This window comes from Aulostomus chinensis, chromosome 17 (assembly GCF_037954235.1).
Source record: "Aulostomus chinensis isolate RoL2024-O1b breed Wild chromosome 17, RoL_Achi_v1.0, whole genome shotgun sequence".
Classification (NCBI taxonomy): Eukaryota; Metazoa; Chordata; class Actinopteri; order Syngnathiformes; family Aulostomidae; genus Aulostomus; species Aulostomus chinensis.
In genome coordinates this window covers 392,731-420,179 of record NC_141336.1, presented here as the reverse complement: position 1 = coordinate 420,179, position 27,449 = coordinate 392,731, and the positions used below count along the sequence as shown (strand labels likewise).

The 27,449-nt window shown below is 45.8% G+C and overlaps 1 protein-coding gene, 2 long non-coding RNA genes and 2 pseudogenes across 6 annotated transcripts in view; 3 read left to right on the top strand and 2 right to left on the bottom strand.

Moving 5' to 3' along the window:
* bach2a (BACH transcriptional regulator 2a) overlaps positions 1 to 15,965 on the bottom strand; it is a 38,577-nt gene extending 22,612 nt beyond the window's left edge. For 2 of the 4 annotated variants that reach the window (XM_086183215.1, XM_086183220.1), the window contains exons 1-2: positions 15,366 to 15,965; positions 14,916 to 15,167 (exon numbers count right to left, since the gene is read on the bottom strand). The gene's annotated coding sequence lies outside the window, so the exon portion shown is untranslated. The remainder of the gene's footprint in view (positions 1 to 14,915; positions 15,168 to 15,365) is intronic. The other 2 variants (XM_086183216.1, XM_086183219.1) reach the window with 2 other exon arrangements.
* LOC147245914 (uncharacterized) lies at positions 1,376 to 2,323 on the top strand. The gene is made up of 3 exons (XR_015109805.1): positions 1,376 to 1,590; positions 1,717 to 1,795; positions 2,167 to 2,323. It is a non-coding gene; the product is annotated as an uncharacterized LOC147245914 (long non-coding RNA).
* Positions 9,103 to 9,777, top strand: LOC147245913 (uncharacterized; annotated as a pseudogene).
* On the top strand, positions 15,438 to 26,451 carry LOC147245910 (uncharacterized). Its single transcript, XR_015109849.1, has 3 exons — positions 15,438 to 16,369; positions 19,018 to 19,148; positions 26,137 to 26,451. It is a non-coding gene; the product is annotated as an uncharacterized LOC147245910 (long non-coding RNA).
* LOC147245911 (uncharacterized) lies at positions 18,170 to 18,890 on the bottom strand (annotated as a pseudogene).
* Positions 26,452 to 27,449: the final 998 nt, after the last annotated feature.

Genomic DNA, 27,449 nt, shown 5'->3' with positions numbered 1-27,449 from the left:
ATCCAGGCCCCTCTCTGCCAAGACCGGATGGCGGCTGCAGGCGCATCAGTCTCCCCACGCTAAAAGACGTCACACGTAGGCATCCTCCCGAATGGGAACCTATCCATTTTACATTCTGGACAAAAAAGTCCTGTCTGGGAGTCCCTAGCGACAACCTGGCACGAAGGCTGTGTTGTGCCAACACAACCAGGAGAAGAGATTAATTCAGAGATTTTACAACTAATCCATCTGCAGAAAGGACTTTAGGCCTTTGAGGCCTAAAGTCCTTTCTGCATTCTGAAGCCTGCATTAGGAGTGACCACATGCTCTTAAAACAAAGGGTCGTAAAAAGGGGGATCATCTCTGGCAACTGACCCCCCCCCCCCGCCAAAAAAACTTGCGCCCCGCTTGACCGGAAGTTCCCGTGCTGTGGTGCTATTGGCTGAGAGCCAGTACGTCCCACAGGAAGTGACATCACTCGCCTGACCAGATAAAAGGCCCAGTAAAGAAAAATCTGACCTCTTCAGTTCTCTTCGGACCTCTTCGCACCTTGGCCTGGAAGTGGAGCGACGGCGAGAACTCCGCAAGCGGACACCTCTCCCCCCCGTCCCCTCACCAAGACAAGACACCGTTGAGCCACGCTACCCGCGTGAACTGGTTCCCTGGTGAACGAAAGCTCGGCCAAGCTTGTTCACCCCTCCATCAGTAAAACTCCAGCAGATCCTTGCAGGCTGCCTGCCGCTGTTTCTGCAAACCTCTGAACCGAGCCCGACCCGCGACCCGGACCAGTGGAGATTGAATACCTTATCGTCCTACCGGACCAAGTAAGGATTCCCCTAACTGGGCATTTTCTGGGAAGAGAAATAGCTTAGTTGTGTTTATATAGTGTCTATGAATGCACTGTTTTTGGGACGGACGTCCTGTAAACAGCAGATACTATTGTATGGCACTACGCCGCAACTACCAAAGTTGATTGTTAACCTTTATGGCCCGATCAGCCCGCCCCCGGGCTGAAAAAACGCTGTGTGTAATTGGGCGCTGTAAAATTGTACTGAAATTTGACAGCAATTGTAACCCAGGTTACTAGGCTCTATTTGGAAAAGTCCAGATTCCTCAATTTATTAAATAAATAAATACATAAACATCAAGGTTGATTAAATAAATAAGCCTAAAATGATTTTACATGGAACAAATAAATTAGTTCATGGTTAAAAAATATTAAAAAGGTCAATAAATAGGTTAAAAACATTATTAATACACAAATTATTATATCTGTTAAAAAGGGTATTTTATTTCATGTGAATGTGCCTTTAAAATAAAAAAAATGTGTAGTAAAAGATTCAGGTGACATGCGGAGTTCATTTGACGCAATGTAGCCGATCAGCCGCGTCAAGGTCAGGGGTCTCCTTCCGCTCTCTCTCTCTTCCGGACTTGAACGAAGTAGCGGCACGCGGACATTTCACTGCAGCTAGAATGAGCTTTTGGTGTAAGAGAGCAAGATTTTGGGAAGACGGATGCTGTTTTTAATTCTGCGCGGAGACCGGAGTCCTTTCTCTCTTTTTTCCTGTGGGTCGAGTTGCGGACCGTGCTTTTAGAGGATGCGAGGAACCTGTAAGTTTTGCCATTAACGAGTGCGGTTAGCTAGCTTGTTAGCCGCTGCCTCGCTACGTTGCAACTGAAAAAAAAAACGGAAAAGAAGTCATGCTGAACTCCCGTGCTGTCCCCGTTTCTTTTAAGTGAGAGCTGGACTGCTGATGAGCCGTGTGGGTGACATTTAATTTGAAGAAGTGTGTGTTTAAATACTGCTGAGTTTCTGGTGAGTAAAATATAATATTAGCCTCATCAACAAAGTAAAATGTGTATAAGCTGGTGTAATATGCTAAAGTTAATGAGTTAAAGAGACGTTATTTCATGTTAATGTGTAAAAGACCAAAAAAAAGTTTACATGATGTGTTTTGTTTACGTTGCTCTCACGCTGTTTTTTTATGTGAGTGAGTAAAAAGAGAGAAGAATTAAGAAGCTATTTTGTTTCTTAGTAGTATTTCAAAATATGTTAAGTGAATTTAATGTACAAAAATAACAATTGCAATGATGCTGGTTATATTTGTGCTTGTTTATATGCATATAGCTATGAAAAGTGTAATTGTTATAAGGGCATCACAGTGATTTATTTCTGGACTATTATAGGCTGGGTCTTTTCTTTTCCATGGTTCAAGATGAAGATTTTCTTCTGCTGGGTTCTTCCCTGCTCTGTAAGGTAGAAGGCAAAGCCCAGTGGTTGTGGCGAGCCATCCAACAAGGACTGCGACCTTCTTATTTATTTTGGGTATAATTTGTGAAACATTGTGACTAAGCTTATCTGTAAATGGACACTGTTTTCTATTTTTTCTACTTTTCTAGTTTTTACCAATATAATTCAATACACAAAAACTTACCTGTTGTCAATTGAATCCTTTACTCTGTCACTCATTACAATTTCAAATACCCCTTTCTCCTGTAGCGAATTTAGCCTTCTGATTTACTGGTCCATAGGGTTTTAATTTTAAAGAGGGACGTATCTGTACCACCAGTCATTGCTGAGAACCGTCAAGGCTGAGGTGGGTATCACAATGTTTACTTTCAATTCTCGATCGAAGTTTGGACTCTAATGCTAACAAAACAGGGTCGGTGTCTGTTTTAGTGCAAACATTACCTTTTTATGGTGATTTTAATCAGTTTTGGTACGAAATCGGGACATTTAAATTTTGCGACCACTGCAGAATCAAAGTTGAATAGTGTCGCGTAGACTTCTTCTTTACGGCAGTGTTTGTAGTCTTTGGAAAGGGGAGAAGCTACTGAATGGATCGACACCTACCATTCCAAGAACTTCAAATCCCAGCTACGTAAAACTTTGAGAGTAAAACCTGCGCAAACTATGCGCTCTTGCCGTCTTTTACGCGCAGCGCCCCACAGATGATGGCAGACCACTGAACTGCACCCTGCACACTCGGGATCTCCTCCGAACCGCTAGCAAGTAAAGTGCTTATAAAAAAAAACATTTCAACCATGGAAAAGAAAACTTTTCACACCAAGAGGGACATGGCTGACATCCTCTTTGAGATACAGCGGGATGCGGATGGTGGAGCACCCTACAGCTGTGGCTGCTGCAGCCAGTCTGGGCCCTAGCGTCAGCACACCCTGCATGCCTTTGTTCAGGGGGGGATGGCACACAGCAGCGCAGGAAATGTGTTGTCTGTGCGGCCAAAGAAAAAGACAAGGCCAAGGACATGAAGACACCTGTGTACTGTTCCAAGTGCACTTTGCCTTATGCCTGGAAGGAATTGCTTTGTGGAATATCACAATTCTACGATTCTACGATTCTACAATTTCATTTCAGATTCAGATTCAGATAACTTTATTTATCCCCGAGGGGCAATCAAAGATCACAACTCAAAGCCTGATACAACGATCACAAGCCGTCACAATTATTACAGATTGAAAGTAACAATGCTACACTTCAGAAACTTAACAACAGCACATCTACATTTGTTGTGTATGTGCGCTAAACTTGAGCAGTCCGTTGACCCAATGGAGGCAAGTGAGAGTGAGGCGTCGCAGCAAGAGCCGCGCCAACCAAGCCTGGGCGGGGCAGGCTGCAGCCAACAGGCGCTGCCACCCCAAGGGAGGTGCAGAGGGCAGAGGCGGGGGTCAGGAACACACGGGGGAGGGGGGGATAGTACGTGCCATTTGCGTCACCAAGGCAGAAGGAGTTCTCCTGGAGGATAAACAGTGGGCAGATGACCTTCAGTAGCCAATGAGGTTGCTGTGTTTGGGTTTGGGCAGAGGAGCACACATTCCAATCCGTCTTCTCTTTCAGTCCAATCCAAATTGTAAGTTAAAATTTTCTGGTCTTCAACATCACTCTCCTCTTTGCAAAGCGGCCAACTGCTCCGAGATGGTTTCCATCCTGCGTTTCAGTTCAAGGGTCTGTTGTTGCCCCGCTCTGCCAACCTCAATAATTGCGTTGTAAATGACGGTCAGTTGTGGAGGTCCAGATCTGGTGGCAGCTGTCGTCCTGCCAATTTTGCGGTATGTGAGGGCACCTCCAAGTCCGAGGAGGAGAAGCCCCACAACCATGAACCCAAATAAGTAGAGGTCCTCGATGTCCTCCACGGAGAGAGGCGTCAAGCACGCGGTACGCCATCTCCCCCAGGAATCGAGAATGTAGCCTGCAGGGTCGGTTCCATGCCGACAGGCAGGTTCCTCCGATCCTGATTTCCTTGTCGAAAATATGGTGTCAATAGCGTTGAGAGACCAGCTGATCAATTCCATGATTAGTTTTTAGGTAGAGAGCTCACAGCTGCGTTGGATAGGAGTTGAGACAAAGAATGATAGTCAGACAGAAAAGAAGAGGAGGAGAGAGGAGGAGTGCGACTGCTCTCGCCGAGTCCCAACCCAGAACAACATTTAGCAGACGCTTTTGTCCAAAGCGACGTACAACACAAGCAAGAATTTAGACCTAATTAAGGAAAAGTCCATAGTAGCGCAAAAGTGCTTCAGTTGTGATTTGGTCACAGGTACTGCCATTGACAAACATACAACATCACACAACACAGTTAGTGCTACATAATCACTAAGTGCTGGGTCTTGGACCCTCTGACTGATTCTACCCCAAAGAGGAGCAGAGTCAGGTTCAGTGCCTTGGTGCTCTCTGAACAATTGAGTCTTCAGTTGTCACAAAAAGTAATTGCTTGTTGTGATATTCATCAATTCCACCAAGCCATCCCTCCCATCCCTTGAAGGCCCATTGTAAATAGTTGATTTGTTGCACTTTTTTTTTTAACTTTCTCTGATATTGTTTGTTGTGTTGTTGTGTTTTTTTACTTGCACATTCCGTTCCTCCACAATAACATTGATCACTTTATATTTTATTTATTTTTTCCCTTTTTTTCTACCAAAAGAATTGCTGCTGGATAGGCATTCCATCCCCTTATTGCAGATTGTAAATAGCTCAGTTTGTTGCACTCCTTACTTAAATTTCATTTGCTCTAATTGTGTTTGCTGTGTTTCATATTGTTATATATATATTTTTTTTTTTATTTTATATTTGTTGCACTCTTACTTTATTTTACATTGTTTGCACAGAATGGTTGTTTGTTTCTATGTTTGCACTTTTCTGAAAATAAATCTACTCCCTGTGGAGCCAAAAAAGTAGAAGTTCCTGTTATTTTTCATTATTCTGTATTGCATATAGACATAGAGTTGCAGAATGTAAAATAAAAAATGATGAGGCAAAAGGTAAATTTCATATCCAAAAGCTCCACTAGTTAGTAGTAGACAACTAAAATTAAAATTTATTGTAATTTGGAGCCAGGTAGAAAATAATCCTTTTGGCACAATTTGGCACAAAAGTGTGCCAAATTGTGCCAAACTGAGTTCTCGCCTGGGTGTATCCTTACAAAATCCTTGATGTAGGCTTCACTGTTTGCCCAAATTCTATCAACTTTGGTAAATTTGTGGTCAAGGAGTGGATGAAGGTAATCAGTGGTGTCTGGGTGCATGAAATCATTGCTGGCATCGAGTTTTCCTCTGTCAAATAAATAAAATATTTTGGCGAGAGTAAAAAAAAACAATTTTTCCTCTGGTTTATTCCAACATACTCAGGCTTAATGACAGATACAACACTTGGAACACATTCTCTGAAGTCCCTAGATGTCCAAGTACACCAAGAACATGCATATAACCTTTAGTAAAGCGTAGTAATTACACATTCACTATGGGTATTTCTTTTTAGGCGTTTTTTCCTGAAAATATGTTATGAGTGGAAAAGGTTACTAACTGTAACATTTCAAGAAGGCACTACATGTTATTGATTCTGCACAAGTGTGTTAACACACATTTTTGGGTTTATTTCTGTCATCCCTCGATCTCTCTCTTTCTCTCTCTTTTGCTAAGCTGTGCGGCTTACTAACTGACAGCTCCACGTTTTATACCTCCACAGTGCTAACTAGCGGCTGGCTAGCCTCAGCTGTTAGCCTCAGCTGTTAGCCTCAGCTGTTAGCCTCCGCTGCCGAAGCAACCAGGTTCCATCCTCCCCTCCTCCTTCTCTCTTTCACACACACACACACACACACACACACACACACACACACACACACACACACACACCAACTCCCTCACTCACACACACACACACACACCAACTCCCTCACTCACATGTCATACCTTTGTATCTTTTGGTTAGATAGAACCGTCATACCAACGTGTTGCTCATCGATTGATGCATTGTGTTTAATAAACATTTTTATTTATAAGAGAGAAGTTGTAGTGTCTTTTGCGTACAAAACTGTGGTCACGTGTCCAAGTGATAGCCAGCGCTCGGATCTCACCCTTCGAATATCAGAGTCATCCCTATTTAGTTGATATTAGAATATTGACTGTTCAGTGGATAAACTCTGTTTGAGACTGATAACGTTTCCCAAACTTGGTCAACATTTTAGTTTCCCGGAACTCATCAGGGTGGTGCCCTGAGGTTGGCCTTAATATTTAATATTAATAAGTAATTTTATTCAACAAGCAATAATTATATTCATAATTATTGATTATTATCATTTTTGACCAAATTGCTCCCCAGCGCACAACAGCTGCAACTAACAATTTATTGAATTATCGATTAATCTGTGATTATTTTATTGATTAATCGAATTATCACACTTTTTTGCAATTACCTTTACAATTTAGCATGAAGTTGTTTTAGGCATGCTCTAACTCACAATAAAGACAAAAAATTAATAAAAAATAATAAAACGTTTATTTTTCTTTTTGAAAAAATACATTCTAGTCATTTCATGTTCTTGGCTCTATAATCTGGCACAGCAGGTCTAGATGTTAGATGACGTAGATGTCTCAGCTTTAAGGTGCAGGGCTGCATGCTAAAGCCTGGTTTCTATTACTGCTCAGAGCTCGGATCGGCTCTAGGCCCGCCTCCTGTATCCGGTAATTACACACACGTACACACACGGACAGGCACGTAGCGTTTCCGCCCCAGACCGGATCAGCAACCTGCTGAGTGACTTGATCACGTCTTTGCGTTCATGTTTCTGTGGCACAAACAGAGCAGTAAACGGACTGATGGGACCCGAGTCCTGACCAGGACTGAACCGAGAAAAGAAACCAGGCTTTGCGCTGTGGAAAGTACATTTAAATGTTAACAGCCATACACACACACATACACGCATGGAGCGCACAGCTGACCCATAAACACACACTCAGACATTTATCTTAAAATGATATTAAACCAAATGGTAAGCCTGCACCGGAAATTCTGCAACCATTGTTTTTTGTTTTTGTTTTTTTTCTTTCTTTTTCTTTTGTTGTTGTTACTTTTTCTTTGTTTGTTTATTTGTTTTTTGTTTGTTTGTTGTCTTTGTTTGTTTTAGTGTTTTATGTTGTTGTTTTCTGCTATTGCTGTTGTTGTTTTTTTTGTCTCCCCACTCCCCCTTGTCTTCCCTATCCTGTCCCTGTTCTCTCTTCCTGTCCACTCCTGAGCCTCAGTCCGGTAACTTCCTCAATGAACCAACACCATTTCTAATAAAGTTAAACATAAATGGCAATAGGAGGAGTTTATCAGATTCCTCCGATGCAGAATAAAACTGCTTCAGTACAACAAGGCACCAGGAACACTGATGCTGCTTGCCTCAGCTGCTGAACAGGACAGGTAAAAAAAAAATAAATAAAAATGTTAACAGCCAAGACAACTCCGTCTGCTCCAGGCCAGCCCACAAGCTAATTTACCGAGGCGAGTCTTCATTCAGCTCCGCTACAACTCCTACCTGCTTTCTGCTCAGGTGTTCATTCATGACGGTCCTGTTCCCGTGCCAAGCGAAGTCCTCTTTGTAAAGTTTACAAGTCATTTTTTCTTTTCTTTAGTGAGAGTGAAACACTGCCAGCCTTTAGCTCTTCTCAGCCTACCGCCACGGGCTGCTGCAGTGGACGCCGCCATTGTTGTTGTGGTCTGCGGTCGCTAGTGCGCGCAAGTCCTACTCGTATCCCCCTTATATATTCGTGGCATTACATGTCAAAAACACCCGCATTTATTTGCTGATGAATTATCGATAATCAAATTCGTTTGGCAATGAATTTATTAATCAACTTTTAATCGATTTATCAATTCGTTGTTGCAGCCTTACCTGGCACACAGGCAGTGGGTGTCAGATTCAGTCATTAAGGTCTTGGACTGAGGCAGAAAGAGCTTGTCGGCAGATGCACCCATGACTGAGCAGCCCTATTCAGGATCCACTCTGCTCACCCCAGTAGGAGAGAGGGTTAGAAAAGGTACCCTAAACATAGCCTGCCTCGCAAAATCCTGTCTGGAATACCGCATCCAGAGGGATCGCCACCATGCGGTCAGAAACACTGGAAACAGTTACGCTTTGGAGCCTGGAATGTGTGGACCCTCACGGACAACGAAGCCAGTGATCGACCTGAAAGGACCCTGCGATCATTTCCAGAGAGCTAAGGAAGTTCTGGATCTACATCGCAGCACTCTCCGAGACCCAACTGGCTGATGAAGGTCAGCTGAAGAAGGAGAGAGGCGGATATACTTTCTTTTGGAAAGGAAAGTCTGCAGATGAGCCACGGATCCATGGTGTGGGTTTCACTATTAAGAACTGCCTCATCAACCACCTCCATGAACTCCCTGTGGGCATCAACGAGCGCCTAATGACCATACGTCTGATGCTTGCCAGCAGTCAGATGGTTACAGTTATTAGATCCTACACACCAACGCTTGATGCACAGGACAAAGTTAAGGAGGCCTTCTATGCTGACCTGGATAAAATTCTATCTGAAGTCCCCAAGGAGGACAAGCTAATCCTGCGGGGAGATTTCAACGCCAGTGTGGGACAAAACCACCACCTATGGAGGGGCACGCTGGGGAGAGAAGGGGTTGGGAACACTGACTCCAACAGCATACTATGGCTAATCAAGTGCTCAGAGCCCAACCTGGTCATCACCAACACAATCTTCCATCAAAAAAACAAGTTCACATCATCATGGATGCATCCTCGCTCCAAACTGTGGCATCTCATCAACTATGTCATTGTCCACTCTAAAGACTGCCGTGATGTCCTTAACACCAGAGCAATGACCAGTGCAGACGACTGCTGGACTGACCACCGCCTCATTCGCTCCATCATATCTATCTGCTTAATACGGAAAAGGAGTATGCAGAAAGGACAGAGCCGGCCAAAGCTCAACATCGAACTGTTGGATGACACCACCTATCAACAACAGCTGCAGGGTGCTCTAAGCACAGCGTTGCCCCAACAGTATCCAGAAGATACTGAAAAACACTTTAGCACACTTCTACTGCCATCATGAACTCCTGCAAAAAACATTCTTGGTCATCAAAAGCGGAGACATTAAGACTGGTTTGATGAGAATGACGTTGAGATTCAGCAACTCATTGACATCAAGCAGCAAACTTTTATCACTTGGCAAAAAAACATCCACTGCAAGGTGAAAAGAGCAGCCTGTGCCAAAGCGAAGGCAGCCGTCCAAACGCAAGTTATGCAATTAAAGAACCAGTGGTGGACAGAGAAGGCTCTGGAGATCCAGCAGCTTGCTGACTCTGGGGATACAAGAGGATTCTTTGATGCCACAAGAGCAGTATATGGTCCCAGTTACCACTGCCTAAGCCCCCTTTGCTCTAAAGATGGGCTCTTGCTGCTGAAGGACAAGGTGGCAATAGCGAACAGGTGGAAGGAGCACTATGAGGCTCTCCTAAACAGGGACACTCTTCCTGAAATGGGGCTCTAGACCAACTCCCTCAACAGCACATCGTTGAAAGCATGGGAGAACCACCCAGCCTGGATGAGGTGCAGGATGCCATTAAGAACATGAAAAACAACAAGCCTGCTGGGCCTGACAGTATTCCAGCAGAAATTCTGAAGAATGGCGGACCCAATCTTCTTGAGCGCATTCATGCCCTGCTTCTCAAAATCTGGGAAGAAGAGAAAATCCCTGCCCAGCTCAGGGATGCCTTAATTGTCTCCATCTATAAGAAGGGAGACAAGGCTGACTGCGGAAATTACCGTGGCATTTCTCTCCTGTCCACCGTAGGGGAAGCCCTTGCTCGGGTGTTGGCCAACAGGCTAATCCCCCAGTCAGAAAGCATCCTTCCTGAGTCTCAGAGTGTTTTTCGCCTCCTGCCATTGTCTTTTAAATCCAGATTTTGTTTTCTTGGAAGTCGTGGGCTCTTCTTCTGTCTCCTCATTGGGCCTTTTCCCCTTTCCAAAGACGCTCGCCAAAGATGTTTGTTTTTTACTCATTTTTGCTAGCTTGTGGGCTTAGTTTTTGGGGTAACGGCTGGTAACCGAGACCTGTCAAGAGCGTCATTCCGCACAGAAGTCACTTTTCAAAATAAAACATCTTTAGACTGTTAATCAATAAAAAAAAGAAAAATTCAAATGTTCTGTGCGGCCCTGTACCTCATGGCCCGCGGCCCGGTGGTTGGGGACCGCTGATGTACAGGACTAACGGCCAACTCCTCAACATCAACCATTTCAGGGCCAAAGGCAAAACAACCATCATATCAATCATGGAGCTGCAGTATGCGGACGATAACACCCTTGTAGCCCTCTCAGAAGAGGACCTACAGTGTATCCTATCTGCCTTTACAAAAGCATACAAACAGCTTGGTCTAGCCGTCAACATAAAGAAGACTCAAATCCTACACCAACCACCACCAAACAGCAGTACGCCTGTCATACCCCCAAACATCTCCATCGACAACATCAGACTAGAAAATGTGGACCACTTCCCATACCTTGGCAGCCTCCTATCATCAAAAGCCATCATTGATGATGATATATACCATCGTCTCAGCTGTGCCAGTGGGGCTTTCTCAAGGCTAAGGAAGCGAGTCTTCGAGAACCGAGACCTCCAAGCCAAGACGAAAATCCTGGTCTTTAAAGCTGTGGTGCTCCCCACCCTTCTGTGTGGGTCAGAAGCCTGGACCACATACAGCAGGCACCGAAAGGCACTCGAGATGTACCACCAGAGATGCCTCCGAAAAATCCTGAGGATAAGTTGGGAAGATCGACGCACCAACACCAGTGTCCTGGAGGAGGCTGACATTCTGACCATCACCGCCACCATCACCCAAAACCAGCTCCGATGGACTGGCCACGTAATGGGTATGCCGGACTCTCGCCTCCCAAAACAGGTTCTCTACTCACAGCTTGTTAAAGGAAAGTGGACCCCTGGAGGCCAAAAAAAAAAGGTATAAAGGATAACATTAAAATAAACCTTAAAAAGTGCCACATAGATCTAAAGACCTGGGAACACATGGCAAAAGACAGAGTCGCCTGGAGAAACATTGTCTGTGAGGGTGCTGCACAATGTAATGATGACCTCTGCCATGCTGCAAAGCACAAGCGCAGACTCAGAAAGGAGAGAGCATCCACCAAGCAGCCCAACCCAAACCCACCACCACTACATTCCCCTGTCCACACTGCCCCAGAATCACTGGGTCCAGAATTGGCCTTTACGCCCACCTGAAGACCCACAAGGACAAAGAAGAGGACAGTCATACTCGACCACAAGTGACCGCCAATGATGGAGTTGTACTAGCCCCCTTTTCCTTCATCACATTCCTCAGGATATCTGGAGTGACCCCCCTCATAACACTTAGTTCTGAAAGAGGAGCAGAACAATCCCCCCTTAACCTTTCTAACAATAATTCACCAATTACATTACATCAACCAAGAACTTTTGCTTCTCCGTTATCAAGACGTGTACCAGTCTACCAGCCGTCATCTCCTGTTCAACCTGACCAAGGAACTCATAATTCCAGTCAGGAGGGTTAGAAAAAGGGGTTCTCACCTCTCTGCAACCCCTACCCCCGCAGGAGGCCATAAACATTCGTTTGGGGGGAAAACCCAGGACCACTAAATTAAAGAAGCATTGCCTGATTACAATAAGACTGCTATCTCTCTCTCTGGGTGTTTAAACATTCCAGTGTTCTAACTGTTCAAGTCAGTAAGGATGTTCGTGTGGTTGAAGGGCTCTGTGTCCCTGTTAAATGAAGTTCTGTGTATTGAGTAATGTCACCTCATAACTAAAGTCTCTGTTCACAGAATCCCTCATTTAACACACACACACACACACACACACACACACAGACACAGACACACCTAAAAACACACACATAGTCACACACACACACACGATGATAAGAGTGTTTCACTGTGTGTAGTTGTCAAACTTTCTCGCCTCTTCATGTCATTGTCAGGACTATGAGCTTTCTTATTTTTCGAAGTGATCTCTCTGTATGTTGTGTAACTGGTCTTCTTCAACCAGTTCAATACGGTGATATCTGAGAAGCGCTGCGGATGGCAAAGTGTGCTGATTGGTCAGCAACCCCACACAGGTCAAAGGTCACACCTCTTTCTTATTTGAATTAAATCTACAAGAAGTGTTCCAACTAGTTTGTATATTTGTATAAGAGCCACTCACCCGCAAAGAACTCATTGCTAAACTATAATCTGAGACTGATGGTTTTCTCGTTGGACGAAACTAAATTACGAGTGGTGCCCCGAGTAACAACTGTATTAAACATTCTAAAGATATGCCATCATCATCCTCATCAGCTCATCGAGTCATTACATGAGGGATGCGATGGCAGGTTCAGTAGCAGGCATGCAATCCAGGCCAGCTCCTGCAGCATCATGCATGGCCGCCAGGGCTCGACCGTCAGCTGAGAGACGTGAAAAAGCCCCCGTATCTCTCCAACAAGCGTGTAACTCCCTCAAATATCCCTGTGAGGGGGGAAAAGCAAAAGCAGTAGGGGCCCGTATGCACCTGAAGAAGGCGCTTTCAGATACCGCTTCAGCCTGCTGAGGTATGTCCAGCAGCAGGCGCTCCAAGGCCCTACAACGGCCTGCATGGAGCTATCACCTGCCTCACTCAAAGAGTTCTGAGCTGAACACAGGGAGCCAGGGTCTAAGGCTTGAGAGGCCCTGTCCCCCTCACTGTCTTGGAATTGAGAGGCCGAAGCCGCCAGAGACAGAACATCATCTTCTGGATCCAACACAGGCATCGATGGAGTGGATTCCCTTGCAGCCTCCAAAGGAGCATCAGATTGACCAGCTTGTAAAAGGGACCTCTTCTCAGTCAACTCCACAGACAGTCGATTCACCTCAGAAGAAAGCCTGTCTCCTGACTTCACCTTCTTCCTGGAGGGTGCAGCACCAGCAGCAGACTCAACCCTGCATTTCTAAAGCGTGGAACGAGCTGGAAGCAGCTGACTTGAGGAAGGGGTGTGACCCCCACCTACCACCTGAGCCAGTCTCGCAGCCCTCAGTGCATGCGGCATGTAGCTGCAATTCATGCATGGACTGTCAGACATCGCCTCCCTCAGATGATCATGACTTAGACACGCCGGGCAGAGGTCATGACCATCACCAGCCTGCAGAGAAGCCCTGCAGCCAACACAGTAATGGCACCCATCCACAGCAGAAAATTATATTGAGCAGAAAAATACTTCAAGTGAGGGAAGGGGGTGCAACGTCACCTACTCAGGAGAGATCAGAGTGCTCAGTGAAAGGTTAGCGTCGACAGCACTCAGGTCAGCCTGTAACAGAAGGTATTTGGTGGACACAAGGGCGAATAAAACTCCCGTCAGCAAAGTGTGAACACAAACACTGACGCAGGAGTACACCATCCGCTGGGACAGGGGGCGAGAACGCTGCCATCACCAGCAGAGGTTCCAGGCAATCAAGAGAATCCAAAAAATATCAGCCCACCGCGCGAACGCTCCGGCAGGAATTAAATGAGAAATCAAGCAACGTTATCAGTCCCAGCGGGAGCAATCAAAGTGAACACAAAACCAGCCACCACAAAACCAGGAGCGGGGAGCGCAACGCTACCTTCACTGTCAGTGACTGCAACTTACACAGCCGTAAGTAGAGATGCTTTAGGGAACACCGCCGCCAAACTGAACAAGCAAATCAAAGCTAAACAAAAATAGCAGTCATCGGGGGGAGGGAGGGAGTGCGGACGCCGCCTACACCGACAACTGTTGACACACAGTAAGCAAGTTATTAGTTACCATGTGGCAAACAAACAAAGAAGACAGCTGTCGCAGCCCTTGGAGGGTGAACTGTGCTCCTCCGACCAACACGGTCACAGGACGTCCAATGACGGTGCCAACAAAAAATGTAGACTGAAAATTCAGAGTCTTAGAAGTTTAGAAAAGCGTTTAGCCAATTGCTACCTGATGAATACAGATGGCACGTGAGAGCAAAAGAGGAGAAAAGAACAGAAGCCTTGATGACACCAGAAGATATTGCCTCTCCCGGGTCATCTGGGGGTCACAGGTGACATTGTTGGCATCCATACACGGATTGCGCATGCATTAAAGGAATGGTCAGTGCTTCAAGCACCGCCCTCTGGTGGTCAGCAGGGATGAAATAGAACCTGCTCCAACAGGGCCTCCTCATGTGCAGAACTAACAAGTGAATGTTCCCGGTCTTGTTAGGTCAACACTAACATGCTTAGACTGCTTGATCAGGCAGGTTTGATTAACATGACCTGTTGACAGTGATTTGTGCCTAAAATGACCTGAGGTGGCCGTGCCGGTGAGGGACTGTGCTGCTGTGCTTTCTGGGCTGAATTAGGGGCCCAGCACCTCTCTGGTTCTCACGTAGAACACAACTGTAAGAACCTAGTTTGACCAGTGACTGCTGCTCATGACCATACAATGTCAATATAACTGCAGCCTGCTGTTTCTCACTGCTGAATGGTGTTGCCATGGTAACCAAAGGCACCTCTCCTCACCTGATGAGGTGACCAGTTTCAGCCTCATTAATAATTGTGGAGAATTCTGGATTCCAGGAGAGTCATAAATGCTTAAGCAGAGACGTTTCAGTCGTGTTTACCTCTCACCGACCTACCTCAACCACCACCACCACCTGACCTCTGATGCCAAACCAGACCCTCCCAGTAACTGCACACACGTGCTAATATGGCTGCTCTCATCTTCTTTCTCTCATTGTAGCTCCGGTATTGTTTACCAGGGTGGGAAAGAGGGGACGGGCGGGTCCTTTGTCCCTTGCCGGGGTGTCCCTCCCCCGCGTAGCAGGCCAGGAGACACCGTTACTGGTGGCATCGTGACTCCCGCTCTAATACACCGGACGGGCTGGTAGCTGAAGAACAACAATAGAATACAGAAGGATGGAGGAAATGCCACGTGACACAGAGAGGAGAAACCTCTATTAAGCAACCCCCCGCCGGTACCCGCCACTTCTACGGCACCAGTCAGTCACACCAGCAGAACCAGCAGTAGGAGTGTCCCTTCCACCCCCCAGCCCGCGGGTGGGGGGGGGGGGGGGGAGCACACTCACCCGTTTGTCCAGCTCGTCCGCGTTCAGCTTCTCAGCAGCAACATCGCTGCGGTGTTGTTCGGTGTCCTGCCAGGAACGCGGGGTGGGGGGGGGGGCTCATGTGTGCAGGATGAAACGTCTTTTCTCCTCGAGGACCCGCATTGTTGACATTGGCTTCGTGACGTCATGCTGGCTCCCATTCACAACAACGGCCAAGCCCCCCGCAGCCCCCGCCCGGGCAGTGATGACGCGGTCGGCATCGATGAGCTGATATTGGAACCAGAGAAGCGGTGAGAAACTTGGTAGGAAAACCAGATCCATGCGATCCGGACAAAGATCTAAAATGTCCAGTCGTCAACAGCTCGGGCAGGACAGTCATTCTGTCCAGCAGGTGACTCGATGACGTTACAAACCACCATCGTCTCGTGAAGACGGCGGGAACTGGTCCTTAGTACCGATGGCAGAACTTCACCGGAACCCGGGACTCAGAACAGCGAGCATCAGCTCAGTGGAGGAATTGACGTTTAACCAATCGTCTGGTTGGTTTGGAATGACACAAACTGGAGCAGCTGGTTAGTAGTAGGTACGACTCAGACTAGTACCACTTCACACGCAGCACCTCCCCTCCCAGCCGCAGTTGGAGGCGCCTGTCTGCTTTGCTGATGACGTGAACGTTACGCGTGTACTTCAGATTTAAGGGAAGAAACCTGCGTTCCTGGCAACACAAGACCTGCGGGTCTGACAGAAGCAACGTGTGTGTGTGTGTGTGTGTGTGTGTGAGAGAGAGAGAGGAAGAGAGACAGAGAGTATGTGCGTGCCTGCGTGGGTTCTCTCTGGTACTCCAGCTTCCTCCACAGTCCAAAGACATCAAGAGGGACCAGGTTAATCCAGACTCTAAATTGACCGTAGGCGTAGCTGGGAGAGCCAATGGTTGTCTGTCTCTATGTGTTGGCCCTGCCATGGACTGGTGACCTGTCCAGGGGGAAGGCTGCTGGGATAGGCTCCACCCCTACCACCCTTAAATGGTAAATGGACTCAATTTTATTCAGCGCTTTTCTACCTTAGCGGCACTCAAAGCTCTTCACAGTGTCGTCTCATTCACACACACACACACACACACACACACACACACACACACACACACACACACACACACACTGATGGTGGAGCTGCCATGCAAGGCGCCAACCTGCTCATCAGGAGCGATTATGGGTTCAGTGTCTTGCTCAAGGACACTTCGACATGGTCACCGGGGTCGAGGATCGAATCAGCGACCCTTTGGTTGCTAGACGGCCACTCTACCCCTGAGCCACGCCGCCCTTAACAGATTAAGAGGGAGAAGATAGATCTTGCTGTGAGGCCACAGTGCTGACCACTGCACCACCGTGCTGCCTCGAGAGGTTGTGTCTGATATACATATTTAATTAGAAGCTCAAAGATTTTGGTAACATGAATAAAACCTTTACTTTAATCACAAGATGAAAGACATTTGGGTATTATAAAGAAAGATGAACCCAAAGGAACCCAGATAGAACAGGAGCAGGACAGCAGCCTGCAGAACTCCTAGAATCTCTGCCATTGAGCCGCCGAGCTCGTGTCTCCACTGGTGGAAGCAAAACTGTGTCATCAGCAGAGAGTCACAACCCCTGATGTCATCACAATCAATCAATCTTTATTGACAGACTGGTCCATAAAAGAACATATCCCACAGCAATGACAATAAATAAATATGTATTAAATGTTCATTCAGGAGCAGGTCACATAAAGGCATCCAGCCAGAGCTTCCTCAGCTTGGATGAAGCAGCTCATGGTGGCACCTGGCTGGTGACGATGAGGATGCTAGTCTGAATGAATCCACTCCTCCAGTAACAGGAACACTCACATTCCTCCAGGCTCTGGCCCAGGAGGTGGCGCTGCTGCCATTGTTGACACCAGTTTATTAATAAACCCCAAACCAGAAGAAGTTTCCGTTCATCTGAAAGCCTGATTCTCAGTTTGTCTCCTCCAGCCTGGAAACTCTCCAGCCTCTCTGATTGATGATTGAGGACCGTCCTCCTGGTCCTGACTCTGGATTCTGATCTGAATCCTCAGAGTTTCTATCAGTTTAGTTCTAAATCAGATCAAGTCATGATTGGAGGAGACTTCAGTATTCATGAGGATGTTGATAACCACAGTCTGGTACTGCATTTCTCTCTCTCCTAGACTCAACTGGTGTCCATCAGTCTGTCCTTGAACCCCCTCACTGTCACAACTAGAGGACGGTTAAAAATGTCTACATACCAATATTTTATCGATATTTATGTATCGATAATCTTTCCTACAAATGTATGTCGTATATATTTTTTCATTTTGTTCATTTCTGAGGTGATCACGTCCAAAAGTAGCTGCAAGTTCTCACCTGTTCCCAAGAAGTTTGTGTCATCAGCAAACAATACACATTTCAATATATCGGACACTTTGTACAGGTCGTTGATGTATAAATTAAATAATATCGGCCCTTAAATTGACCCTTGAGGGACACCACACACGGTGCCAATGTATTTTGATTTAAATTCGCCCATCTTCACAAATTGCTTCCTGTTCTTTAAATAGCTTTCCACCCAATTCAATACAGGACCCCGGATTCCATATCGATCTCATTTTTTTATAAGTATATCGTGATTAATTGTGTCGAAGGCTTTTTTTTAAATCTATGAACACTCCAACAGTAAAGTTCTTCTTATCCATGGAATTAGTTATTGTTTCAGTGAGTTCTATTGAAGCTAATGAGGCTGATCTGTTGGAACGGAAACCAGAATGACTATCGGAAAGTAGATTGTGTTTATCTATGAAGTTGCACAATTTGTTATTAAATACTTTTCTAGAATTTTTGAGAATTGTGGAAGGAGAGAGACGGGTCTGTAGTTTGTGAAGAGGGATTTGTCACCATCTTTGAACGTAGGTATGATTTTTGCTATTTTCATTCTATTTGGAACTTGACCGTTTTTGAATGACAAGTTGCAGATGTGTGTGAGCGGTTTAGAATCCCCCCAGTTACTCTTTTCACTATCTTCATGTCGATTTCATCAAAGTCCGTTGAAGTTTTATTTTTAAATTTGTTGACAATGTCAATAATTTCATCCTCTTCAATGACTTTTAAAAACATTGAACTGGGATTTGAGTCTAAGATTCTCAGCTGTGTTTGCTGGTATTGTATCAGGTATTTCTGCTGCGAGGTTTGGTCCAACCTTTGGAAAGAAATTATTGAGTTTGTTTACTACTTCATCCATATTATTTATCCTTTTTTCATTTTCAGTAAAGTCCTTCGGATACTCACTATGTCTGGGCTTGTTCTTAATAACAGTATTTAGAATTTTCCATATCCCTTTAATATTATTTTGTTAATGTCTAGTATTTTGTCATAATATTCCTTTTTACATATTCTCATAGTATTGGTTAGTTTATTTTTATATTTCTTGTATTTATCTTCAGCTTCTTTCGTTCTCCGTTTTACAAATTCTCTGTATGATGTATTTTTCTTCTTGCAGGCATTTCGTAAACATTTGTGATCCATTGAGTGTTGTTTTGTTTACAATTTCTATAGAACAGTTTGATTGGTCAGTTTTTATCATTTAATTTTCTAAAAATTTGTGTAAATTCGTCATAGGCTTTATCAACATCCTTTTCTCTGTAGATTCGATCCCAGTCATACGCAATGAGGTCATTTTTGAATGACTCCATTGTCTCTTCAGTTCTCGTCCGTCTGGAATGTGGACCATTGTCCTGATGGTTTTTTGATGCTACAGTGGTGGATTGTAAAAATTGGTAAGTGGTCACTGATGTCATTTATTAATACCCTGCTCACAGAGTTGTTCGTTATTACATTTGCGAATATGTTGTCAATTCACGAAGCTCCTTGGGCAGTAATTCGGGTGGGTCTGGTGATTTTGTAAGCTGAGACAGCACAGGGTATTGATAAATTCTTCAGTCTTTTTATGTTTGTGTATTTTTAGAAGATCAATGTTGGTGTCACCACAGACATACATGACTTTTTGATTTGTATTGCTGAAATTTACTTCTACCCATTCCTTAAATAAGTCCATATTTGAGCTCGGTGTTCTATACAGACAGCTCACTCTGATATTTTTAATTTTTTCCATTAGGATTTCTATTGTGACACATTCCAACACATTATCCACCACTGCTGTCAATTTTTCTATCACCCTATAGTTTAGGTTTTTGTCCACATATAAAGCCACACCACCTCCGCTCTTGTTTTCTCTATTTTTATATGTCATTTCATCGCCGTCCATTTCAAAGTCAGTACCTCTGTCACTCTTCAACCAAGTTTCAGAGATAGCAATTATGTTGAAGGGCTGCGAGAGGTGACTCAGATAATATTTGATACTTTGAAAGTTGGCATACATGCTTCGACTGCTGAAGTGTATTATTGATATATTATCTTGAGAATTGATGACCTTTCATTGTAGAAACGGCAATCGTTGTCAATGTTGTGGAAAAAGTTGTTTTCAGGATCAATGTCGTTTTCAAAGTCCAGTAGATGGTGATCAGTATGTTAGAATGTACGGCTGCTTTCTTCTTGATCTGCCTATGTTAAATAACTCTGTCCAAGATGATTGTGTATTGTGTTTGATGGCATGTGGTTGTGTTATTAGTTCTTGTTTTTTAATGTACAGTCAGTGTTACCAGAGTACCTGGTAAATATTTACTCAGCTCTTGGTTGGTTTTGGTGTGCTGGTGTTGCGAGGATGGATTATCAGCTCGTCATGTCGTAGGTAGGGGATGTCTCCCCTCTCTCTCGCTGCTCTCAGCTCTGGTAGCAGTTCCTTTTCTTTCTCACAGCATCAGTGCAGTCCTCATTAGTGAATATTTTAGTTCCTTTCAGTGACTTAGAGCGCTGTAGGATGGTAGATCTGTCCTTGAACTTTAGTAGTTTCACGACTGTGGGTCTTGCTCTGTCTCCTCCTCCTGGTTTTCCTGTACGATGTACTCTCTCCATCTTGGCCTCATGGTGAAGGTGAAGCTTCTCAGAGAGGATCGTCTTCACCTTCTCTTCAGTGTCTGCCCAGGTTTCCCCAGGTGACTCTCCAATTCCGTCAATGACCAGGTTGTTCCTCCTGGATTGACCCTCTAAGTATTCAATTTTGTCCATGACTGCCAAAAGGCTGTCGCATACTTTGAACACATCAGACTGTAGTGAGTTGCAGCGGTCAGATTGTGTTGACATGCCGGCTTTGATCTCATCCAGATCTTTTTGTGTATATTGCAAGCTAGATTCTATATCCTGCAGTTCTTTTGAGAGAGTATCGAGTCTGGTGTTTGTTGAGTCCATGATGACTTTAACAAATCCTCTGAAACTGTCCTGTTGTTGTTTTATCAATGCCGTGAACATTTCTTTTTGTTGTTGTAGTTGCTCGTTCACGTGAGCTAATGATACATACTCATCTTCTGTTTTCGCCTCCATCTTGTCCGACCCTTTCGATGGCATCGTTGTGGCCTGGCCTGGGGCTACCTGCCGCTATTTGCCCCTTGCTGCTGGCTAGCTGCCTCTTGCTGCTGGCTAGCTGCAGCCCGCTGCTGGCGCGCTGCCGCCTGCTGCTGGCTAGCTGCTGGCTAGCTGCTCCCGGGCCTGCTAGCTCCGCCCGCTGCTGGTGGCTGCTTCTGGGTTGGCTAGATAGCTGGCTGCAGCCCGCTGCTAGTGTCTGCTCCCGAGTTGGCCTGGTGGCTCCCGCCCGCTGCTGATGGCTGCTTGTGGGTTGGCCTGGGGCTAGTTGCCGCTAGCTGCCTCTCGCTGCTGGCTCAGCACGCAAACGGAAAGGCTCCTTGGACTTGCCGCTTTTCGGAATGTGGATTGCGTGTAGCGACTTGACAGTTGAGCGGGAGTACCTGCAACGTTGTAAAGATCCATCCAGCTTCCATCCACGCCTCCACGTGCAGAGAACATCACTTCGGCTCTGGCAGTTTTGATCTGCAAGGACCTCAGACCATCCTGAGTGGTAGAAAATGTAGGCTTCAGACCCCCCGTCCACACTGGAACCACGCTATGTGCTACCGACACGGAAACAACTGAGTCAAGTCACAATCTCAAAGATGTTCAGAGAAGTTAAAAACAATGTCGCAACTGCACTGAAATCAGCAAAGAGAGTTGCCATCGCTGGTGACAGCTGGACAAGCAGAGCTACGATTCCTACTTGACCATCGCCTCTCAGTCCACTGACAGTCACTGGTCCCTCATGTCCCACGTTGACAAACGCGGGCAATTGAAGCTCGCCACACCGCGAGTCATCCTGCTGAGCTGCTGACGGTTTGTGGAAGTCTAAGTTGCCCTTTTGTTTTGAATGACGGTCAAATATTTAAATAAAAAGTGCACGGTGTTGTATAACTATTGTTTAATGGTCAGTTCTCAATGTAAATATTAATATTTAATGATGCAGCAGGGTAGAGGGTTACTTTTACAATTGAATTTACAGCATCAGTCCTTTGAGAAGCTCTTCCATTACCAAAGCAAAATTGGTATTGTAACTAAAATATTGAATCGTATATTGGATCGAATCGTATCAGAAATCGTATCGACTTGGGACCTAGTGTATTGGAATCGTATCTTATCGGGAGGTCAGTGGTGATACCCAGCTCTAGTCACAACCACACCTCCACCTCCTCCTAACATGTGGAACTGAAGCTGAACATCTGGTTGTGTTTCCACAGAACGCTTTTATCAGACCACCAATCAATCACTTTGGAATTTGGACTGATCAACTACACTCCACTCAGGAAAACTGTAGTTTCCAGATGTTTGTCTGATCAGGCCACAGCTGGATTTAAGGAAGTGGTTCCATTGGTGCTAAATTCAGTGTCATGTCCCACTGTAACAGAGGGCGCTGTTGTCCACCTTAGTCCCTCCCAAACTGATCATTTTATCCATAGAGCAGCAGCACCTTTGCAACAACTCTGGACTCTACTGGCCCACTAAAACAGAAAACTATGAATCCAAGGAAACAAGCACCTTGGTACGGTTCTGGAACCTGACAGCTTCAACAAGAAACCAGAAACTGGAGAGAAGATGGCGCTGCTCCAAACTGGAGGAGTCACATGTAGTCTGGTACGATGGCCTTAGAACCTAGAAGAAAACCCTTGGTAGAACCAGAGCAGCCGACTACTCAGCACTAATAGAGGAACACAAGAACAACCCAGGTTCCTCTTCAGTACTGGAGCCAGACTGACAGAGAGCCACAGCTCTACTGAACCAAGTAGTCCTGTTTCCCTGGGCAGCAAAGAGTTCATGGACTTCTTTAATGACAAAATTCTCCTGATTAGAGAGAAACTTCTTCTCCTGCTGCCATCAGCTCACAACATGGCCCCTAGAACCCAGAACCTTAGAGGCAGCTGGAGGACCAGACACACACTTGGATAGTTTTTCTCCCATCAGCCTTCATGAGCTCAGTTCAATAATGTCCTCCTCTAAACCTCCACCTGTCTCCTAGACCCCATCCCAACTAAGCTGCTCCAAGACTCTCTCCCCTCGTTAGCCCCTCCCTCTTAGATATGATCAATGTGGCGCTGGTATCTGGTTCCGTCCCTCAGTCCTTTAAAGTAGCAGGAATTCAACCCTCCTCAAAAAACAAGCCTGGATCCAGAAGTTCTACCAACTACAGACCAACATCACATCTTCCTTTTCTCTCCAAGGTTCTGAAGAAAGCAGCTGCTAAACATCTCTGTGACTTCTCCACAGCAACAGCTGATTGGAGGATTCAGTCAGGTTCCAGGTTCATCCTAGCACAGAAACAGAACTAGTCAAAGGTACCAGTGACCTCCTACTGGTACCAGATGAGGGACTGGTCTCTGTGCTGGTCTGATTAGATCTCAGTGCAGCTTTGATACCATTGACCACCATATCCTTCTACAGAGACTGGAACCTGTCACTGGTATTAAAGGAACCGCACTGGACTTAGACTTTCTTTATTGTCATTGCACAGAAAAACACAGCAGTGAGATTTGGGCAACGAAATGTTGTTGCTTGGCTTCCGGATTAAAACAGAGATGGAATTGTGGGGCAGTTTAAAAATTAAAATATAGTCTATGTAATTAAAAAACAAGAGCTAATAATAATGAGTGCAATAGAAAATAAATAGATAAAACAGAATAAAGACAACAGAATAAACAGTGTATGTTATTGCACAAATAGGAGGTAATTAATAGATAAATAAAAATTGCATAGAAATGTATTGTCCAGAAAGATACTCTGATATTCTCTGTGGGGTGTGTGTGTGTGTGTGTGTGTGTGTGTGTGTGTGTGTGTGTGTGCGCGCGCTGCTGCTTCTGCTACTGCTTCTGAGTCTGGCTGTTCAGCAGCAGATGCTGCGGAACCTTCTGGCAGACGCCAGGCGGGAGAACAGTCCATGCTGGGGTTGGGTGGGGTCAGAGAGGATCCGGTGGGCTCTGGATTTGCAGCGGCTGACTGCTATGTCCTGGATGGGGGGAGCGGGGTCCTGATGATCTTCTCCGCCGTCCTCACCACTCTCTGCAGAGACTTCCAGTCTGAGGCCCTGCAGCTCCCAGACCAGACGGACATGCAGCTGGTCAGCAGGCTCGCGATGGTCCCTCTGTCGAAGGTGGTTAGGACGGGAGGGGGGAGGGAGGCTCTTCTCATCTGCCGCAGGAAGTGCAGGCGCTGCTGTGCCTTCTTCGCCAGGGAGGAGGTGTGGAGTGACCAGCCGAAGTTGTCTGTGATATGCACCCCCAGGTACTTGGTTGTGCTCACGACTTCCACGTCTGTGTCGTTGATGCAGAGGGGTGTGTGGCTGGGTCTGGATCTCCTGAAGTCCACGATGATTTCTTTGGTTTTGTTGACATTCGGTGCCAGGTTGTTCACCTTACACCACTCCACCAGGGGTTGTACTTCCTCCCTGTAAGCCAGTTCGTTGTTGTCCTGAATGAGGCCCACAACTGTTGTGTCGTCTGCGTACTTCAGGATGTGGTTGCTGCTGTACCTGGGGCGACAGTCGTCGGTCATCAGGGTGGACAGCAGGGGGCTCAGAACACATCCCTGGGGGGAGCCGGTTTTCAGGGAGATGACACTGGATGTGTTGTTACCCACTCGGACAGACTGGGTTCTGTCGGTGAGGAAGTCGAGCAGCCAGTTGCACAGGGAGGTCTTGAAGCCCAGGGGCTCCAATTTGCATACCAGGTCCTGGGGGATGATCGTATTGAAAGCTGAGCTGAAGTCCAGGAACAGCATCCTTACGTGGGTGTTCTTCTCCTCCAGGTGCGCCAGGCTCAGGTGGAGGGCAGCGGAGATGGCATCCTTAGTGGAGCGGTTTGGCTGGTATGCGAACTGGAACAGGTCGAATGATGGGGGGAGTATGGAGATGATGTGGTCCTTAACCACCCTCTCGAAGCACTTCATGATGGGGGATGTGAGTGCAATGGGGCCAAAGTCATTTAGGCATGTGATGGCTGGTTTCTTGGGCTCTGGAATTATTGTGGCTGACTTGAAACACGGGGGGACGACAGCCTGGTTCAGTGAGGTGTTGAAGATGTCTGTGAGCACGTGGGCCAGCTGGTCTGCACATTCCTTGATCAGCCATCCTGGAATGTTGTCAGGGCCTCCAGCTTTCCGTGTGTTGACCTTCCTCAGGGCTCTCCGCACTGCAGTGGTTTCGAGCCTGAGTGCTTGTTCATCGGGGTGGGGGGTAGCTTTCCTCGCAGGGTTGTTGTTCAGAGCTTCAAACCTTCCGAAGAAGTTATTTAGCTCATTGAGGGAGCCAATGTCATCCTGGCAGGATGTGGGTGTGGCTTTTTAGTCAGTGACAGTCTGGATGCCCTGCCACAGTTGTCTGGTGTTGCCGGGGTCCTGGAAGAATCCTTGGGTCTTCTGACTGTGGGTGCGCTTTGCTACTCTGATGGCACGGTTCAGATTTGCCCTCACTGATCTGAGTGCCGTCGCATCACCAGATTTGAACGCAGCATTGCGCTCCCTCAGTCTTTCATGCACCTCCTTGGTCATCCAAGGTTTCTGGTAGGCCCGTGTGATGATAGTCTTGGTGACTGTAACCTCCTCCATGCACCACTGTATGTAGCCCGTCACAGATGCTGCGTACTCCCCCACATTAGTGTGTTGATTGTCTGTTGCAGCCTCTCTGAACATGCTCCATTTGGTGCACTCAAAACAGTCTTGCAGTGCAGACATGGCTCCCTCAGGCTACACTCTCACCTTCTTCACAGTAGGGTTACCTCTGGTGAGCAAGGGCTGGTATGCAGGAATTAGCATAACAGAGAGGTGGTTTGAGGAGCCAAGGTGGGGGCGGGGGGCTGCTCTGAATACCTTCTTGATGTTTGTGTAAACCAAGTCTAAACTGGTTTAGGTCATATTTACTAGGTCATCTCAGTTGGTACTAGTTAATGATGGTTCCTCTGAGACCACTACAGTCAGTTCAGGTGTTCCACAAGGGTCTGTGCTTGGACCAGTCCTCTTCACCCTGTACCTGCTTCCCCTAGGTCACATGATCAGGAAACACTCCATTAATGTTCACTGCTATGCAGACGACACACAGCTGGCCGGCTAATATTTGTTCGTTATGAACTCAATTTTTTTTGTTTGTTTTAAAAAAGTTGGCTGTGTCCTGCTAAGTTGGACAGGCCCATCGTGGCAGCCATGGGGGACACTGCAATCACAATGTGACATAAAAACAAATTAATTTGATTTTTCCTGTATTACCGCAACATCACTGGAATAATAGGAATATGCACTCGTGATTTGTTTTGCTTGATGATCTAATGAGCTTTTTCTTTGCAGGAGCAATTCAAACATTTTTTGGAGCTCCAGACACTGAGCCAAAGGGATCTCCCAAACATCCTGACCAGGAAGCTCCAGGACCATCCCGTTCCTCAGGATCTGACTTTGCACACCAAAAAGCCAGGAAGCAGCCATTTTGAGGACAATACACTGAGACTGTCAGGGTAAATAATGTGTGTTATTATGAGGTGTATGATTGTTGCATTTGTTGGTTTGTTGGATTTTCGTATTTGAATTAAACATTCTGTATAAATACTCAGTCTGTTCTATTTATTGACACATAGAGGATTCTTTTCCTTGTTTTGGAGTTTTTTAAGTCACTTTACGTTGCTGGAGGGGCTCAGCTTAAGATGTTTAATTTTACCTGTAGCCTGTTTTGTTCATGAAGTGCAATACACCGTGGTATAGTAGACCATGTAAAGGGATAGGAATCTCCATCACAGTTTGACAAACTAGAGGCCCCCAAACAGCATCTTGCCTCGGGCCCCCACAAGACCCTGCAACAGGATCGTTTCCATGACTTTAGACAGAGCACTAGCTCATGCTAGAGGTCTGTAATTATCTGTTCACCCAGCGTCTCCAGCCTTGTCCTTTATAACTGGAAAAGCAACACTGACACCATTGAATCTGGTAGTAAACCATGGATCATCAAACCAGTCAAGGTGATAGCCAGGAGAGGAGACAACTTCAAGCTGGCATTTTTCAGATGTTCAGCACAAATCCCATCCATGCCATCAGCTTTGTTATCAGACATTTAAGAATGGCTTCATCCACCTCATGTGTGCTAATTCCTGTTAAATCACTACTGATGTCAGAACCCTCTACACACACTTCACACTTCATACAGTTGAGCAATGAACTACAATGCTGTCGCCACAATGCCACAATCTTATCTGTTCAGAATCAGAATCAGAATCAGAATCAGTTTTATTGGCCAAGTATGTTCACAACATACAGGGAATTTGACTCCGGCCGTTGGTGTCACTCTTGAAATTTGCAAGAAGAAACATAAAAATAAACATAAATAATAGAAAGTATATACACCTATAGAAATATCCAGAAGTTCCCTCAGCAGTGAGAGGTTAGGGTGGAGTACAGTGGTTAAGTTTTCTCACTTCCTTCCAAAACTCAACAACACTGTTACTTCATAGCTTCTTGGCCGTGGAATTAGCCCTCATGACTTGCTTGTTCTTATATTTATAGTGAATAGCATGTTTATATCTGGCATTAGTGAACTTTTGATGCTCAAACTCAGGCCCCTGTCTTGGCCTTCCAGCTGTTTGCCATACTTTGATGCTAAATGTTTATATAAT